Source organism: Lissotriton helveticus, chromosome 1_2 (genome assembly GCF_964261635.1).
Source record: "Lissotriton helveticus chromosome 1_2, aLisHel1.1, whole genome shotgun sequence".
Lineage (NCBI taxonomy): Eukaryota > Metazoa > Chordata > Amphibia > Caudata > Salamandridae > Lissotriton > Lissotriton helveticus.
In genome coordinates, this window is record NC_136058.1 from 446,542,321 (window position 1) to 446,559,453 (window position 17,133).

The 17,133-nt window shown below is 48.5% G+C and overlaps 1 long non-coding RNA gene across 1 annotated transcript in view; it reads right to left on the minus strand.

The window, feature by feature from the left end:
• The window catches only part of LOC144807695 (uncharacterized), a 105,662-nt gene extending 88,749 nt beyond the window's left edge, over positions 1 to 16,913 (minus strand). The window contains exon 1 of the long non-coding RNA XR_013606385.1: positions 16,742 to 16,913. This is a non-coding gene — a long non-coding RNA (uncharacterized LOC144807695). The remainder of the gene's footprint in view (positions 1 to 16,741) is intronic.
• Between the last annotated feature and the right edge of the window lie 220 nt (positions 16,914 to 17,133).

Here is a 17,133-nt window from a genome sequence, read left to right on the forward strand (position 1 = left end):
TTTTAAAAAAACATTAACAAGGTTATGCTAATCGTACATCAGTGTATCTGCTAAAATACGTTTGTTAAAAATACGCTGAGTTCTGCAATTAAGCGTTTCAGATCGGCCTCGATAACATGCAGAGGAGGGTCCCCTCGCAATCTGCACAATCTCTCAGTAAACCACACAGAGAGCTGCCACCACTCTGCTTAGTCAGTTATCTACAGGTTGTGGTGAGAATCTTTTGGGCCTGGATCTATTAAAACGATTATATGCAACTTTGTATTGTTCCCCCGAAGGAGTGAAGCTTACATTGGGACGGAGAGTGATCTCTCCCATGTATTTATCGGTCAATAAATTCCCACCAGAATTGAGTTCCCTCCCTGCGTCCTTATGGGCCACAGGTCCCAATGATGTGGGCCTGTTAGACATTCCACCCTATGTGATTCAATTGAAACCAAATGCGCGGTTACCACGTTTACCTCAATATCGTATTTCTCTTGAGGGCGAACGAGCGCTGTTAGCAATCGTTCATGATCTCATTGGAAAAGGTGTTGTTGAAGAAACTCGTGGAAACGTGTGTAATAGCCCTGTATTGCCAATTCTGAAACGAACTGACCCAACTAAACCTCCTGTGTATCGTTTCGTTATAGATTTGAGAGAGGTAAATAAAATAGTGGTTCCACAATTTCCTGTGGTTCCTGACATTACGGCCTTACTAACAATGATTCCGGCATCTGCCTCCTGGTTCACGGTGATCGATCTAAAGAATGCCTTCTTTAGCATTCCAATTGCAGAGGAGAGCAGAGACCTATTCGGATTCTCATTAGGTGGTCGCAGTTTTAGGCTACAACGCGCTCCACAGGGCTACTGTGAGAGTCCGTCAATCTACAGCCAAGCACTTAAAGGTCAACTTGATGCCTTTGTTTTACCGACGGGTGCGGCTTTGATTCAATACGTTGATGATCTTTTAGTGGCAGCTGATACAGAAGCTATTTGCAAAACGGCTACGGTATCATTGTTGCACTATCTACATGACCTACACCACAAGGTATCGCCTTCCAAGCTACAGTATTGTTGTCAAGAAGTTACCTATCTAGGTCACTTATTGTCAAGAGAAGGGAGAAGGTTGACCCCAGAGAGAATTGCAGCGATTTCCCGAATGACTGTGCCAAAAACCCAAAGAGATGTTCGTGCCTTTTTAGGTATTACGTCCTATTGTAGACAATGGATTCCAAATTTTGCATTGTTGGCGAAACCATTGATAGCTCTTACATGCAAAGATATTCCATCCCCATTGCCTTGGTCTGAAGAGTGTCAGAAAAGTTTTTCTGAATTGCGTGATGCGTTGTGTTCGGCTCCTGTGTTGGGCACTCCTGACTACAGTAAGCCGTTTACACTATACGTTCACGAGAGGGATGGTTGCGCGTTGAGTGTTCTGACACAACCTTTTGGCGGCAAACAACGCCCATGTGCCTATTTTTCTTCGACTTTAGACCCAGTAGCTAGAGCCTTGCCGAGTTGTTTAAGGGCAACAGCGGCAGCTGCGGCGTCCATTCGACAGTCCGCAGGTCTAGTCATGGATAATATGCTTACGGTGATGGTTCCGCATGCAGTTGACACTCTATTGAATCGAACGAAAACTCAACATCTGACGAGCGCAAGGTTGTCTGGATATGAGTTGACGTTGCTGGCCAGTCATATACGGATAAAACGATGTAATGTGTTGAATCCAGCAACATTGCTGCCGATCGACACAGAATCAAGTGGAGAAGCAGTACATGACTGCTATCTCAGAACTGAGGAGGAGACCAAGGGTCGTATTGACCTAAAAGATACTCCATTGACAAATCCCGATGGTACTTTGTATGTGGATGGTTCCTGTTTTAAGTTGCCGAATGGTGATGTGACCACTGCATATGCTGTGGTAACATTGAGAACGATTGTGGAAAGAGCAAGATTAAGTCAGAATTCGGCTCAGGCTGCTGAGCTGATCGCATTGACGAGAGCGTGTGTGTTGTCTAAAGATAAACGGGTGAATGTGTTTACAGATAGCCAGTATGCGTTTGGTGTGGCACATAGTTTTGGACGACTGTGGAGAGAGAGAGGATTCCTTACGTCGCATGGCACGAAGATTCAACATGGTCAGCTTGTAAATGATCTTTTAGATGCACTCACATTGCCTAAACAGGTGGCCATAGTCAAATGTAGTGCGCATCAGAAAGTAACAGACGATGTGGGTCGTGGTAATGCGTTTGCGGATGAAATGGCTAAAGAGACGGCTAAAGATTTGACAAACAGAATGTATGTTACGAACTCAGTGAGATGGCCAACAGAGACTGGTATGTGTGAAGACACATTTGAAAGTGTGAAAGGAATACAGAATGAAGCCACTGAGACGGAAAAGACTAAATGGAGAGAGAGCACGGGAAGATTGGATGAGAATGGATGTTGGGTTGATTTATCAGAGAAGCAGAGAAGCAGAGATGGATGTTACCGGATGCGTATGTGCTCGCTGTTGTTACAATGGCTCATGGTATGGCGCACATCAACACGAAAGGCATATGCAAATTGTTGTCTCATGTATGGAAGAATGATGGGATTACTAAGTGTGCAGAGAGAGTGGTTAAGAATTGTATGGTGTGTTTGATGCACAATCCTGGTAAGGGCACTCCCACTCCGCCTGGCCATTTTGCCCCTCCTACATACCCTTTCGAAGTCATCCAGTTGGACTTTATCCACATGGACCGATGTAATAACTTGAAGTATGTGTTGGTTGTGGTGTGTGCATTCTCTAGGTGGATTGAGGCCTACCCCCTTAAGGATAACACGGCTTTATCCACGGCAAAAATTTTGCTCAAAGAATATTTTCCTCGGTATGGAATGCCTCGGGTCGTATGGTCGGATAATGGAAGTGAGTTTGTTGGGAGTGTGATGAAGAGTGTGTGTCGCGGTTTAGGGATTGTGCAAAAATTTCATAGTGCAAACCATCCACAATCAGCAGGCTTGGTGGAAGGATATAATGGCACTCTAAAACTGAAATTGGCTAAAATTCAGGCAACAACTGGTTTATCATGGCCCGACGCTTTGCCTCTAGCTCTCCTGTCGTCCAAAACGGTGTTGGATCTAGCCCTGATCTCTTGACTGGGTGAGAGTACTCTGCTTAATTCAGAGACTCTGTCCATCACCACCCCTTGTTGTAAATAACTCCTGTCGACCAGGGCAACTGTACACTCTCGAGTAGGGCTCAGCCCATATGAGATTGTGTTCGGCCGTCCTGCTAATGTATGGGGAGTCCCAAGACCTAAAGAATTTGATAGAATTGAATACCCTATGTTGATCGATTATCTCTATGATCTGACTGCTAAATTGAGTTTGATTCACCAACAGGTCTTTGAGGCTCTGCCGTCACAAACAGAGGGTCCTGGTCATCGGCTCCAACCAGGAGACTGGATCCTCGTCCGGAACTACGGACGAAAACGGAACCTTGAACCGAGATTTGTGGGCCCGTTTCAAGTGCAGCTGGCTACGAGGACGGCGGTTCGACTACACGGACGCTGGAACTGGGTACACGCTACCCATACTAAAAAAGTCCTGCTTCCTTTACCGTCGGACACCTGGATGAGAAGAGGTCTTTCGTCATCTGAGACCGACACTCCACAACGTTTCGTTCCATTCAGCGAAGCTCGGCTTGTATCTGACACCGTTGTTGATTCCCCTCAAACAATTTCCTCCACGTCAACCTTGGAAAATTTGACTGTTGAACAATCGCCTGAACAATTGAACACTCCTTTGCCGTCCAATCCACTGTTTGAGGATAAGACTCGCCCTGGAAGTAGCCGATACTTTCTTCGTCCACGAACAAGCCACAAATAAAAAGATTTTTTTTGTTTCTAGGTTCTACATTGCTCTGAAAACAGTGGACATTATATATTGTGTATCTTTTTCTTTTCTCGTACAGCCAGGAACATTATTTAGCTAGAACCTACCATCCAGGTTGATCGTAAGGCCGTGCGGGTACTTCCTTCTGTTTAGCAGCTATCGACACAAGGTCGGTTTCTTTTATCGATTTCTGGGAACTCCTGGGAATTGGTAATCGCTACTCAGAACGAAGTGCGTCAAGAACGTTGCGGACGGTCGTTAGGGGATGGAATCATCATTGTCTGAGCTGTCGAAAAGAGAGGAAATGCTGGCGCAAAGATCTTCATTGCATAAAATATTTCATACGAAATGGTTTTTCTCACAGGTGATCATATTGTTCCTCACCATATCTATGTTACTGGTAGGGGGAGTATATTATGGGTCCCAGTTCTTATTGTCTTCTGCTACACCTACTCTTCCGTCTCATGATCTATATTTCGTTTCTACTGTCTCTCCACATTCCTTTTATCTTCTGCCTCAACACGAACAAGTCAGACGTGCGGAATTCAGAAACAACTCTTTTATCCAACTCTTGCATCAGCATCAGTTAGTGGTAAACACTACCAATTGTTGGGTGTGTGGGTTAATGCCACATACCATGGATAAGGGTATTCCGTACTTAGTTCTGCCTTATAGTGCACAAGGGTCAGCTCGAGCATTACAAACTATGTTCCGTAGCGCACTAGATTCCTACCCCCATCGAGAACCACGCTCAGCAAACTCTGGTCCTGGCCCGTACCACAAGACTCTGGCGAGAGCTATTGCAGACTTAGATAGAGATATTTTTGACGCATCGCTCATCCCAGAGGAAGAGGTGCGAGCATATAAGGAACTAAGTGAGGCTGAGTACAGCTTATCAGTGGGTGAGAGGCAGCTTAAAAGCTCGCCACCGATATGGATTGTACCTCACCTTGGTAATTTCTGCTTGAAAGGTCTTGGTCGAAATCCGAGAGCTCAGTTTGGGGAGAGTGCTTGTACCGAGACATATGTCTTACCGACGCTCTCCTCCCCTGTCTTCCTGCCTGCCAAGGGTACCTACTTTGTATGTTATGATCGAGCCTATACGTGGTTACCTCATGACTTCTCGGGTACCTGATATATTGCAAATCTTTTGCCTCCGACTTTCACTGTGGCCTCTGATTACCACAGAAATAGAATTGTGAGAGGTGTGGTTAGCAAAGAAGATACTTCCGGACAAGAAGCGGGAGACTTCTTTAAGGGTTTCCTACCGTTCTGGGGACCGATGGTTAATAGCAGGAACCTGAGGCAGTTAACTCGTGTAGTAGAATCAACTGCCAACATAACTGCAAATGCCCTTGGTAATTTGACAGCCGAACTCCAGGCGGATAGACTAATGACGTTGCAGAACCGTATGGTTCTAGATATCGTTCTAGCAGATAGAGGTGGGGTTTGTAAAGTCATCCATTCGAGCTGCTGCATATTCATACCTGATAACGCTCCAACGGTTTATCAAGCCATCTCTAAGTTGCACAAAATTTCGGAGTCCATACACGTGGACGAAGGAAATTGGACGCTTCTGGGATGGTTTTGGGGTCTGATATCGACTTGGGGTTGGAAGATTCTGATGATCATAGGGGTTGTTGTGACATTTCTGTTCTCATGTTGTCTTTGTGTGCAATGTGGTCCTGCCTTATGTGGCCTTTGTGCTACGACGTGTATAAGACAGCCCGTTGTCACCAAAGAGGCATTGAAGGATAGAATAATGTATCAGCAACATCTGAATGATCTGATGAGTATCGAAATCGATTATGATTCCGACTAGTGCTTGCCTACATGAGGGCAAAAGGACCGTCTGAGGTTCCGTAAAAATTATTACGACCTTCTGGGCATTACCGAATATGGACGAGTTTGGTATCTACGAACCGTAAATGACGAGTTCGGCAAGTGTGCGTATTTTCGCTATGCTACCTGCCAGGGTTCGTCTAATATTACGTGTTCTTCATCCGAACCTTTGGGTTCCATTTTAGATACGGCATCCATTTTGTTTCTTGCCCTCACGTAGTCAGCGAGCAGGTAACTGTTCGCCCCGTGACCCTCTAGTTCCCAAGCCTTGCGGAAGACGCATATTCCTTTCATGCATCTTTATGGCCGGAGGAATGACACAGCAAAGGCAGATGGCTCAGCTTGAGGGTAATCTGGTCGTGCCGGCCTATTGTGACAGCCGTGCAGGAGATGGGATCCAACTCTTTGATCCTACAATCATGCTTACGATATTACCCCCACACTCTTTTCTCTACACATGTCTGACTTCCTTGCAGCTGCTCTTGTCTTTTCTTCTTTGTCATTTACAACTCTAATGGGTGTGCCTAATGGTGGGAAGATGTACTTTTACAGTTGGGAACCGGCATTTCTACTGCAATTATGTTGCGGGATTCTGAACACATGAAAGCGACCCTTTTGAAGTTTTACTGTGGGAACTGAATTGTAATCTTTTGTCCACATTTTATGCAATGGCAACATTTTGTATAAAAGAGAACGACCTACATATACAATTTGAAGCAGACTCGCAGAACCTACATGTCCATGTACTTCTTATGACTCTTGTTTCCCTGCAGTAATAAACGCTGATCTTTGACGCCGAAGGAAGTGTCCCGTGTCTCTGTAGTTTGTGCGCCGAAACAGGTATCCCATGAAGGTTATAGGTGTTGTTCCCTGGCACCGCTGGTACTGTTAAAAGTCCAGTCCTTCAGGTGTTCGACCTGCAACTGTTTGATCTAAAAGGCTGGGCGGTGTATTACGGTGCCCCCTGATTTCTTCTATAAGTGTTGTCATACGTTGGTCTTTTAGTGATACGGGGTGTCTGTTTCTGGCGGGGGGACTAAAGGGGCTGGGAGCCCAAACGGATAAGCCCTCCTCCATTCTTTTTCCTACTTTTAGGGTTTTAGTTATATGGGGCGACAGGCACGCTGCTAGTGGGGTTAGGTTGTAGCCATTTGCAGGGGTGCAGGGTGGGGGGTTGGAAGGGGTTTTTTATTTTGCCTTTTTTTATTTCTATGGCCTTTTTCTTTCCTTCCCTTTCTCTTCTTTAAAGGATCAGTATAGCTTGCGAATAATTCGGATTCTTATTGTGTACTTGTATTTAGTGCTTATGCTTATTATGATATCCTGATTCCCGGGTGGGCAGACCCTGAGAACTGGCGCTCAACATTGAATGTATATTGTATTGTCGTTTGCACTGATCCATATGCTTTGGCGCCAATGTTCCATTATAGCGGTTCTTACGTGCATATCCTGTCTCTTGCCCTGTCCCCCGTATTCTTCTGTTTGATTAGTATGGCACCTGATCCTTTCTTAAATAATATAAAATGGAACCTCTGTATCATCCTGGGACTCAGTTGTGCATTCTAATACAAGTTCTATCCTGAATCGCTGACGGACCTCAGGGTTGTCGACTGATGAGCTGTGTCGTACTGTGATATAGGGGGTCTTAATTTTATTTAGCGGCCGGCCCCTGCGGTTGTAGGCCCATGCTTGTATTTTTATTGAATGCTACAATAAAGGTTTTTTTTTTTAAAAAAAAGCTGTGTTCCTTCATAAACAAATTATAAAGTCCATTGAAATCATGCACATTGTGTCTAGTTAACCAACCATCCACTGTCTTTACTGAGTAGTCTACAAAATCTATCCAGGATTGGGTCTGGGTTTTGTGAGCCCCCTGAACCTAATTCTGTACTCCTCAGTAGTGAGTCCAAATCCCTCAATCAGAGTTTTCTTCATGTGGTCATAGGACCCTGCATCTGGCCCAGAGAGGGTCAGAAGCCTGTCTCTGCAGTTACCAGAGAACAGTTCCCACAGGAGTGACCTCATAGAGGTTTCTTTACTCTTCTCATGTCACAAGCCCTCTCAAAGGCTGTGAACCACTTGTTGATATCATCACCTTCCTCCAATTTAGGAACAATCCCTTTGGGGATTTTAGGATCATAAGGTTCCTCTCTATCCTTGTTATTGGTATTGCTGCCACCAGAGATAGGGGCTAAGCCCATCTCTTTCTTTTCTTTTTCTAGAGCCACGAGTCTGGACTTTAGATCTAATCTCTTGGCCAACTTGGCTAATAAGCTGTCCTCTTCACTGGGACTAGTCCCGATGTTTTCTCTCGGCCCTGGCCCACCTGAGTAGGTCCTAGGGCCAAGGGTGTGATTCTTGGAGTTAAGGGTACAGGGTCCCTCCTCTCCCTAGAGATGATTGGGGGGGGTGGGGGGGCAGGAAGTATCCGCCTCTCTAGCACATCTTCTTCGTCTGACTGGTCATCACCCTGTTCAGAGACTGCCTTTAGCATACTCAGCCAAGAGCTCCTGGAGCCCTACTTTGGTTGGATGCAGGCCCATTGGTATATTTTTCAGTTTGCATAAGGACCTTACTTCTCTGAAATTTAAGTTTAAGTAAAGTGTGGGGATGAGCTCCTCCACCAGGTCCTGTGCAATATTATCCTCCCTAATAGTTGGGGGTTGTTGAGACATTCTAACCTGATAGTTCTAACCCTCTACCCTGACTATAGTGACTTTTATTTTTCTAAACATTTAAAGGGACTGACAAGACTTTTAGTATTTTGGAAAACCCAATTTCAGAATTCTAAAGGCAATTTATGAGTTCTGTTGTGTGATCAGATGGTAACCAAGTAGTCCAACAAATACAAGTTTGTATCCCACAGCTGATCCACCAATGTGAGAAAGTGGCTCTATATGTACTGTACCGAAGTAATGTGCAGTGTGTATAGAAGACACCTACCCCAGAGGTATAAAAGAGGTTAAAGTCAGGGCTGACCTTACTCTCAAAAGTGGTAACTTGGTCGAGCAGTAAGGCAGTACCAGAGGACAGTGTAAAGCATTTGTTGTACACACTCAGTCAGCAAAGGATTTCACACACTCAAAGACTGAACTCCAGACCAATTGTTTTTATATCCAAAGATACAGAAGTTTTATTTTTCATGTAGTTACTTTGCAAGGAAGCAACAATAAGTTTGTGAACACAATAGATACAGAAGTTGCAGAAGGCAACACAATCCTAAACACACTATAGCATTGAGCTCAATGGGTTTTCAACATAAAAGTACAGGTAATTACTGTATGGATTACTTTTGTAGTTCCAGGACTGGACCCTAAATTCAGTCCTGAGGTCTAAGCTGAAACCAAGTTAGCAAAAACGTTTTAGTTACTGTAGTGAATTTTCATTAATATAAAGCTGTTTTAAAAGTTCACACTTAGAAACTTTTCAAAGGAAATCTGGCAATGTTATCCAATGGGAGAAAATTCAGGTTGCAGGTAAGGTATGATCTCGTTACTTTGTAATCCAGTACTGGTGTCCTAGGGCCAGCACTGGGGTCTCAACTCAAAACAGGTAAGTAATTGCGTTTCAGTATGTCGTACGATTTTTAAAGAATATTTCAAGTTTTCAAAAGTAGACACGTAGAAGAAATTTCATAGAAAAGCAGACAATGGATTCCTATCAGATACTACACTGGAATCATGAAGTTAGTACAACAGGACATCCAGGGGTCAATAAAACTTTAGAATTATGTCAGCGGCATTTCTGGTGGGAAAACATCAGACAGGACGTCCAACAATATATAAAAGCCTGCCCAGTGTGCGCGCGACAAAAGTCCTCCCATTCATACCGTAAAGGTCTTCTACAACCATTGTCCATAACTCCGCTTCCCTGGCAAACTATCAGTTTGGACTTCACCACAGATTTCCCTAAATCACATAACTTCAAAGCAATTTTAGTAGTTGAGGATCTTTTGTCTAAAATGGGGAACTTTATTCCCTTACAAAAACTACCAACAGCTATAGAATTTAGTGAAGTATTCATAAACCATATTGTAAAACTACATGGCCTTCCCAGTAAAATAATTTTCGACAGGGGCCATCAATTCGTTTCAAAATTCTGGAGTCAGTTGCGCAAACATTTAGGAATTGAAATAGCATTATCCTCCGCTTTTCACCCACAGGCTGACTGCCAGACAGAAAAAGTTAATCAATACCTTGAACAAAGTCTAGGGTGCCTAACCTCCATTATATCGGCTCATTGGGATGAGGTCCTACCATTAGCAGAGTTTTCATACAACAATAGCTATCATGCAGCTTTTAGGCTGTTCCTCTTTCTTTTTTATAACTTGCTTACATCCACGATTTATTCCTGCCATCCTTCCAGATTTATTCCTGCTGTGACCGAAAGATTAACAGAATTGCGTGAATTACAAGAACAAGCCAAGCGTAGTTTAGCCAAAAATAAACAAAAGGTCAAATTATCAGTCGATAAACATAGAACACCAGCGCCACCCTATAAAGTAGGGGATCTCGTCTGGTTATCATCCAGAAATATCCAGATTGAAGGCCCCAAGAAACTAAAACCTAGGTTCATTGCCCCCTTCCCCATAAATAACATTTTGAATCCAGTTTCAATGAGATTAACTTTGCCCTCGGAATATGCCATGCACCCAGTTTTTCTTGTATCTTTGCTCAAACCACATGATCCGTCCACATGAAAAGACAACCCTCCTCCACCTGTTGTAGTTGGAGACAATATTGCATATGAAGTAAATCGCATTATAGATGCAAAACGCATACATGGTTGATTACACTATTTAATTGACTGGAAGGGTTATGATGCGTCAGAAAGATCCTGGGAACCAAAAAACACATGTACATACTCCAAGATTGGTCAGATCTTTCCATGCCTTGCATCTGGAAAAACCCCGTCACATACGAAGACCTTTGGGGGGGTGTGAGGGGGGGAACTGTTACGAGAAAACTAAATGCAGCCATTATTGAAGCACAAGTTACTACATATGTAACGATATATCTGTGAGAGACATTAGTTAGTGATAGATTCCTTACCTTAAAATATCCCCAGGCATCAGATCCGGAATTTTTTTGCGTAGCAGTACCCATGCGCGTCGGTAGGCGTTGTCCGCGGCTCCGCGTCCGTCGTCGGCGTCGTGGGGACGTCAGTTCTTATACACAGCTTTTCCGCACCAGAAACGCAGAGCCATGATAAAAACCAACACTGGTGCCATGAAACTAGGGCCCTGAAAGGGGATGACCTTAACCCTAGATATCGGTTCGCAAAACGGGGAGGATGGATGGGTCGGTAAGGAATCTATCACTAACTAATGTCTCTTACAGCTATATCGTTACACAAGTAGTAACTTGTGCATCTGAAAGAGACACGTTAGTGATAGATTCCTTACCTTAGAATAGATACCCCAGCAATACCAACCCCGGAGGTGGGTCTGCGAACCAATAATCACACCAGAAAGTCCTGGAGGACGGAACGGCCAAAGAAGCCATCCCTCCGGACTTGGCTGTCCAGGCAGTAGTGTCTTGCGAACGTGTGCAGCGAGGCCCACGTAGCTGCCTGACAAATGTCTTGCAAGGGGACTCCCCGGCCCAGGGCAGTAGTAGTCGCCGTGGCCCGAGTGGAATGGGCCCTCAGCCCAACAGGAGGCTCCTTTTTAGCCAAAGAGTAGCATGCCTGGATGCACAACACGATCCACTGAGAGATGGTCCATTTGTACACCGCCCGTCCCTTCTTAGCGCCCACGTAACCAGCAAAGAGTTGGTCATCCACCCGGAACTGGTGTGTGCGATTCAGATAGAATGATAACGCACGTTTTGGGTCCAGACGGTGGAGCCTCTCCTCCTCTTTCGAGGGATGTAGAGGCGGAAAGAAGGTGGGCAAGGTGATGGACTGCCCGATGTGGAAGGCTGTGACTACCTTGGGCATGAAAGAGGGTCTTGTCCGCAACACAACCTTGTCCGGATGGACAGAAAGGAAAGGAGGTTTGGAAGAAAGAGCCTGGAGCTCACTCACTCTCCTGGCAGAGGTGATGGCAACCAGGAAAGTAGTCTTCAGAGTAAGAAGGCGGAGAGGACAGTTATGAAGTGGCTCAAAGGGAGTGCACATCAGATAAGTAAGTACAAGGTTCAAGTCCCACTGAGGCATCACGAATGGAACAGGAGGGAACATGTGTGTGATGCCCTTCAAAAACCTATTTACAATTGGGGACTTGAACAAAGATGGCTGATCAGGTAGCCTTAAGAAGGCGGAAAGGGCAGAAAGGTAGCCCTTGATAGTGCCCAGAGCAGAGCCCTGCTGGGCAAGAGAAAGAAGGAAGAGGAGAACCTCAGAAAGGGGGGCAGAGAGTGGATCCACAGCCTTTGCTGTGCACCATGCCAAAAATCTGTTCCACCTGCAGGCGTATACCGACTTTGTGGAGGGACGCCTGGCTGCCAGAATGACATAACAGACTTCAGGAGGCAAGTCAAATGGCCTCAACTGTTGCCGCTCAGTCTCCAAGCTCGTAGGTGGAGACTGAACTGGTTCGGGTGGAGGACCGTCCCTTGCTGCTGCGACAGAAGGTCCTTCTGAAGAGGCAGACGAATCGGGGGATCGGCAGACATGCTGAGTAGCTCTGGATACCAATATCTTCGTGTCCAGTCCGGAGCCACAAGGATAACCTGGGCCCGGTCGCGCCTGATCTTCTTCAGCACTCTGGTCAGAAGTGGTATAGGCGGAAAGGCATACAATAGACTGCAACTCCACTCGCGACGAAATTCCAACTCGCAGAACTGATGACATTGCGCGTTCTCTTCTGTGGCGAATAGATCTAACCACGGCTCTCCCCTCTGCTGAAACAGGCCTTGCGCCACGTCCGAGTTCAGACGCCATTCGTGATCCATCATGCAACGACAGCTGAGTTCGTCCGCCCTGGCGTTCAGAGAACTTGCCAGGTGTTGAACCACCAGGGTCACGCCCTGATGTTCCAGCCACTGCCAGAGGCGCAGAGCCTCCTGGCATAGGGTCCACGACCCCACCCCGCCCTGTTTGTTGCAGTACCACATGGCGGTGGTGTTGTCCGTGAACACCTGCACTACACTCCCCTGGACAGAGGGTAGGAATGCCTTAAGTGCAAGCCGGATCGCCCGCAGCTCCAGAAGGTTGATGTGGAGCTGGGACTCCGCCGGAGACCAGAGGCTTCTGATCTCAGCCTCTCCCATGTGGCCCCGCCAGCCCTGGGGGGACGCGTCCGTCACAACTACGTGCTCCGGTTGGGGTAGGGAGAGGGATCTGCTGCTGACCCAATCGCGGTCCGTGAGCCACCACTGCAACTGTCTTGCAGTGCCCTCCGAGATCAAGACATGGTCGGACAAGTTGCCCTGATGCTGGGCCCACTGAAACTTCAGGTCCCACTGCAGAGCCCGCATCCGCCACCGGGCGTGATGCACCAGAAGGATGCAGGAGGCCATCAGCCCCAGAAGCCGCAGCGTCAACCTGACCGAGACTCGGGATAAAGGCTGAAAGATCGGAATCAGAGCCTGAATATCCCGAACCCGCTGTTCGGGATGATAAACCCAAAACTGCGCCGAGTCTAGAACCGCTCCGATGAAGAGGAGCTTCTGAGAGGAACACAGGTGTAACTTCGGCACATTGATGGAGAACCCCAGCAGATGCAGGAGGTCGGCCGTAGTCTGGAGGTGGCTGACGACTGTCTGGGGCGAGCCCGACTTCAACAACCAGTCATCGAGGTAGGGGAAGACTGAAACCCCTAACCTGCGCAGAGAAGCTGCGACCACCGCCATCACTTTCGTGAACACCCGTGGGGCGCTGGTAAGGCCAAATGGGAGCACGGTAAACTGAAAGTGCTTGTGGCCTACCCTGAAATGCAGGTAACGCCGGTGGGCCGGCAGGACGGGAATGTGAAAATAAGCGTCCTGCAAGTCCAACACTACCATCCAGTCTCCAGGGTCTAGGGCAGCTAAGACCTGAGCCAATGTCAGCATCTTGAACTTCTCCTTCTGGAGGAAGCCGTTGACGTTCCGTAGGTCCAAGATAAGGCGTGGGCCCCCTTTGCCCTTCTTGGGAACCAGAAAGTAGTGGTAGTAACAACCACACCCTACTTCTGGCCCAGGAACGTGCTCGATGGCCCCCTTGGCCAAGAGGGCCGTAACTTCCTCCTATAGAAGATTCAAGTGGTCCCCCGACACGTGGTGGCACTGCGGTGGCATGGCTGGAGGGGACGCCTCGAAGGGGAAGGAGTAGCCCCTTCGGACGATTTGCAGCACCCACCTGTCCGAAGTGACAGTGCGCCAGTGGTGGTGGTGATGGCGAACCCTGCCCCCACTGGCGTCACATGGGCCTGAAAGCACGGACTAGGAGGGTTTTGAGGTGGATGCTGCAGGGGTAGGTGAGGACTGGCCTCGCTGTTGTCCCCGACCGCCGCCACGTTGGTTTCCACGTCCGCCACCGCGCTGGGTGGTAGTCTGCAGCCCGTGGCTGGCAGAACGTGTGGGGGGGGCCCTTTCTTGGCTACAAAAGGAGCAAAATGCAGCCGTTTGCTGGCGCGGGGCCGAGAGGCCCAAGGACTTGGCCGTAGCCCTGAAGTCCTTAAAGCGCTCAAGCGCATAGTCTGCCTTGTCGCCAAAGAGGCGACGGCCATCGAACGGCATGTCCATAAGTGTGTTTTGGACATCAGCCGAGAAGTTGGCAGATCTCAACCAGGCGTGGCGATGAATCGCCACCGTCGTTGCCATCGCTCTGCCCAGTGAATCAGTAGTGTCCAGCCCACTCTGGATGGAATAACGTGCCGCATCTCGACCCTCCACAAGGGCTTGGCCGAGTTTAGCCCGGACCTCCACCGGGCATTCTGGCAGCACGGCCGCGACCGTATCCCACAGAGAGTGGGTGTAGCGGCCCTAGAGGCATGCGGTATTGACTAACCGCAATCCTAAACTTAGGGAGGAGAATACTCTCTTTCCGTATTGCTCATACCTCTTGGATTCCCGGTCGGGGGGAGCCGACAGGAATGCGGTCTGGGAATTAGAGGCCTGGATGACCAGGCTCTCTGGAGTTCGGTAGGTAGACAGAAAGCAAGGGTCGCCCGGAGCCGGGCGGTGGCGCCTGGCCATGTTCCTATCCACAGGCTGACCTGTGGTGAGCTTGGACCAAGTGCCCAGAAGAACGTCTAATAGGGCCTCATTAAACGGCAATAGAGGCTCGGCCGAGCTTGCCTGCAGTGTGAGGACCTCAGTGAGGAGGTTAGTCCTCACGACCGCGACGGGGAGCTCAAGGCCCAAGGCCTTGGCCGCCCTCATCAGCACCACGCTATAGGCAGCCCCCTCCTCTGTAGCCATGCTAGGAGGGGAGACAAAACCAGTGTCGGGCGAAGTGTCCAGACCACTGGCATCCCCAAGCTCTCCTGTACAGTCCGTAGAATACTGACACTCGCGTGCCAGCGGGTCCTCAGACCACTCTCAGTCCTCCTCGTCACCCATTGCCTGGTACTCAGGCTCAAAGGATGGGGCCCGGTCATAGAAATAGAAATCTACCATCGGCGTTGAGAGTGGCGCCAAGCGGCGCCGCTCCGATGCCGGACCCGAACCGAGGGCAGGATCAGGGACGGCATCGTCCTGGGATGGCGCCGGGGGCGACACCCTTGGGGCCGGCGCCGGCGAGGTCGTGAGGTCGACCGGCGGCAACCCGGATGCGGATCCGGATCCAGTGGGGTCCTGCGGCGTCCGGACCGAAGTCCCCGACGGCGCCGGGGCCGGAGCACCCGACGGCGCCGGGGCCGAAGCACCCGGCCCGCGTGGGGACCCAGTCGGGACCGCTTGGCCCCGAAGGCGCCGCGGAACCCGACGGAGGAGCGAGCGTCCTCATGGCCATGAGGAAGTCATCGATCTCCCCCGGCGTCGCGTTCTGCCCAGGGACCGGCGGGTATGGAGCAGACCGCGACACCTGCGGCTCCAGCGGAGCCGCGTGGGCGGTGTCGCCCTAACGCATCGCGCGAGCGTCGGGGGAAGTCAGAAGAGCGATGACGTCTCTTCAACTTCTTGTGCTTACCTGAGGAGCCCGAAGACCGTGGACGACTCCCGGAGCCATGGTGGCTCCGACCTCGCGACCGGTCCCTCGACCTCCTCGCGGATTGGGACCTCGAGCGGCACGGGGCCGACTGCCGGAGCTCGAGTCGCTTGCGGGAGCGCTCCCGCCTAGCCTTAGACGTCAGGGCTCGACAGTGGTCGAGGCCTAAGCAATGAAGACACTGGCGATGGGGGTCGGTAACCGACATTAGTCAGTCGCAGTCGGCGCAGGGTTTGAACCCGGGCATCCCTACCGGCACCGTCGGAGTCGTACAGACTTCGAAACAGATCAAAAAATGATCGAAAAAGTTTAGTAAAAAATAGACTAATGGTAATACTTTTTCCGGATCAGCGCTTGCTGGCGCGGAAAAAAGAATAACTGACATCAGCACGCGGAGGCGGCGTCTAAGTACTCCGACGAAGTCATCACGGCGCCCACGACTGACGCGGAGCCGCGGACGACGCCTAGCGACGTGCATAGGTACTGCTACGCAAAAAAATTCCGGATCCAGTCTGACGCCTGGGGATATTCTAAGGTAAGGAATCTATCACTAACGTGTCTCTTTCAAATTCAAAGGAATATGCTGTTTTGAGTTACGAATGTTATACTCAACTTCTGTCTCATCCGTGGCATGCCAAGATTGCAGGAGTTGTTACTGTGTTTAATATATGTTTACTGTTTATGTGCCAAACAGTAATAAGATTTGTTGAAGCCAATGATTGTTTAATTTTGGTGCTCATTTTTCAACAGAACTGGCTTTCTAGACATTAGGGAAATGAGCAAATATTTCCTTCAGGCATTTCCTGCATGTGTAAACGGTCTTGGCATGCACACGTGAATTACTTGGGAAAGATCTAGAGCCCAAATCACCTTCCCATGCACACGTGTGAAAACCTGAGACCCAAAGTTATTTAAACCCCACCCGCTTGGTTCCCGATGTTTCACTTCGTGCCTAAACACTCACCTGACTCCGGACATGGGTGGCAGATCATTCAAAGCTCTTCAGCGCTCCACCCTTCTTCATTCCCTGTCTTCACTCTGTATCTTCGGCTGTGTTCTTGCAGCCGGGAGCACATTTCAGACGTCCCTTCCTGTTTCTGAATTTCCGGCTCCAAATCCTGTCCCGACACTGTTTCCGATTTCCTGCAAAAGAGAAAAGAAAAGAGAATCAACAAAGGGTTGCCAAGCAACACCTTGCTCTGAATGGTAAAGCGGTAGCATGCTTAAACACATACCGGTAAGAATGTAAACTTTATGAAAACTGTGGCATACCTCTTGACCTTCTATAAATTAAGAGAACATTTTGAAACTCTTCCTGAAACAATCCAAGGACTTTATGGACATTAAGTAAGTGAA